Consider the following 2,340-nt stretch of genomic DNA (forward strand, 5'->3'; position numbering starts at 1 on the left):
AGAATCCACTTTCCCACTTTTCATAGCGGTGAGCCTATCAAAAGCCAAACCATACTTAGTTTCCGACGCGCTCTTCGATACAAACTCGGACACCGGGGGCATCACCGAACCATTTCGATGGGCAATCCTCTTAGGAACGGTAGTGGCCACCTTCACAGCAATAGGTTTCATAGGCTCAAATTCAACAATATTTTTCTTCCCCTTGGGAGAAGTCAAATGAACGACAAGCTTTTCTCTCTAGCTGACGCTTGAAGCACATGGACCTCAGCCCACATCTTTCTCTCCTTAGCAGCATGGGCATGTGTCCAGCCTAGGGGTGGGTTCAAAAAACCGAAAACCGAAAAAAACCGAAAACCAAATCGAACCGAAACCGAAAAAAACCGAACCGAAAAAAAAACCGAACCGAACCGAATATGGTTCAGTTCGGTTCGGTTTATGAGGTTTGAAAACCGGACCGGACCGGACCGAACCGAAATAAATTAATAATTTTTTTTTATCTTCAACGGCGTCGTTTTAGGCTAGCTCTCACACTACACTATCGTCTTTACCTCAGTGTTCAGTTGTTCAGAGAGAAACCCTAAACACTCCGCCGGCCTTCCCTTTCCCTTATCCTCCTCTGCAGCAGCAGCACTCTCACTCTGGACCATCTCCTTCCCAGCTCCGCAGCTCTTCCGATTCGTCTTCTTCCTTCCCTGTGACCTGATGCAGTGTTGCGACCTGCCTCACACATCGATGCCGTCTTACTCTCTCTCAGTCTCTCACCCCCGTGACCTGCTGTGATCAGTAACCCGCGTGCGACCCACGACTTCCTCTCGTCGTTTCTAGTCTCCAGTCTTGACCCACAAATTCCCTCATTTGCAAGGTTAGTCTCTCACCCAGTCACCCTGCTGTGTGCAGATTTTTTTTTCTCGATTTCATTGGTTATCTCATTCAGGTCATTGCCACAGATCCGTTAGAAAATGTTGACAAAGAAAAGACAGATATATTGATGTATTGCACTGGAGGTATCCGTTGTGATGTATATTCCACAATCCTAAGGTAACCCTCCATCTGTTGCGATGTATATTGATGATTGTATTGCATTATTAATGGGAAAATCTGTGATGGAACGGATTGTGTTGTGATGTTGGAAGCAATTCTTTATCTTTCTTCTCTCGCCCTTCTTATTTTGGTCCTGTACTCTGTAGACATTTCTATTGGGTACTATATTGCTATAACCATTGTTTTAATTTTGGTTTATAAACATTATTCTGACATTTGTAATTTTGGTTATAAACATTGGTTTTACTCCCTGACATGAGACACACTGACATAGCAGATGTTTATATGCATAATCCTGCATCAACATTTTTGCCTTTTCTGCATTTTCTGCATAATCCTGCCTTTTCTCCATAATCCTTCATGAAATTCAGGGGTAGTTATTTCGTTTGGTGTTCTATCGATCTACCTTGGCTTTACTCCCATAGCACTCTGCCACTCTATGTACTTTAATTTTGTTTCCTTTGGGTTGTGCTTTAATTTTGTTTGGCTTGGCTTCAGTTTGTTGTATTGCATAATTTTAGTTTACTATCTACAATTAGAGTTAGTGAGATTACTCTCGGTTTCAATATCTAATTGGGGTTTTTTTGGTAATCAAATTTTCAGAGCTTCATTCTTTCCTGTATCTAATTGGGTTTCTTTACAGGTACTCTTTGTTTCTTTGTAGAGATATGACTATCATTTCAAGCTTTGCAAATTTTGTGGTGATACTATTCGGTAGGTTCTTACAAATTTTATTTTTGATCTGTATTTTTCTTTCCCCAAAAGATGGTTCAATTACAGAAGTTGTGTATATAACTGTCAATGTGGCTTTCGAAAAGAAAAAGGCTACATTTTTTAGCATATATAGAACAAAGTGTTAGTTTTGTCTGTTTTATCAAAACGTATGTTGAGGGAAATGTATGATTCGTATTTGACACGAGTTTCATTATTAAGATCACTTTCATATGTTACTTAACTGTTATACTAATTTTTCTCATGTATCTTTCACCAAAATTTTTATATGGGAACGAATTATCATGATTGATCAAGTTATTATTACTAAATATGTGGGCTCTAAATTAGTTACCTAACAAATTCATTGGCTCCAGCTCCACCATTACAATTAGTTACCTACTGATAGTCTGATAGCATCACAATCCTCTCTTCAGAGGATTGACAAATTTGTGATTTACCTTCTATTGAAAATAAAGTGATTAATTGGCTTTGAAAAATCATACAATGCAGATTATTGGGGGCTCAAGAACAGTTAAATTTTCAGTAATAATTAATAGGAGGTCATGTCGGAGATTTCAAACTACT

The 2,340-nt window shown here is 39.0% G+C and overlaps 1 long non-coding RNA gene across 1 annotated transcript; it reads left to right on the top strand.

Annotated features, from left to right (window-relative positions):
- The first annotated feature begins 543 nt into the window (after positions 1 to 543).
- On the top strand, positions 544 to 1,996 carry LOC148692398 (uncharacterized). The gene is made up of 3 exons (XR_015954447.1): positions 544 to 862; positions 948 to 1,038; positions 1,685 to 1,996. It is a non-coding gene; the product is annotated as an uncharacterized LOC148692398 (long non-coding RNA).
- The last annotated feature ends 344 nt before the right edge of the window (positions 1,997 to 2,340 follow it).

The sequence above is a fragment of the Pyrus communis genome, chromosome 12 (genome assembly GCF_041283825.1).
Source record: "Pyrus communis isolate YQ-2024b chromosome 12, ASM4128382v1, whole genome shotgun sequence".
Taxonomy (NCBI): domain Eukaryota; kingdom Viridiplantae; phylum Streptophyta; class Magnoliopsida; order Rosales; family Rosaceae; genus Pyrus; species Pyrus communis.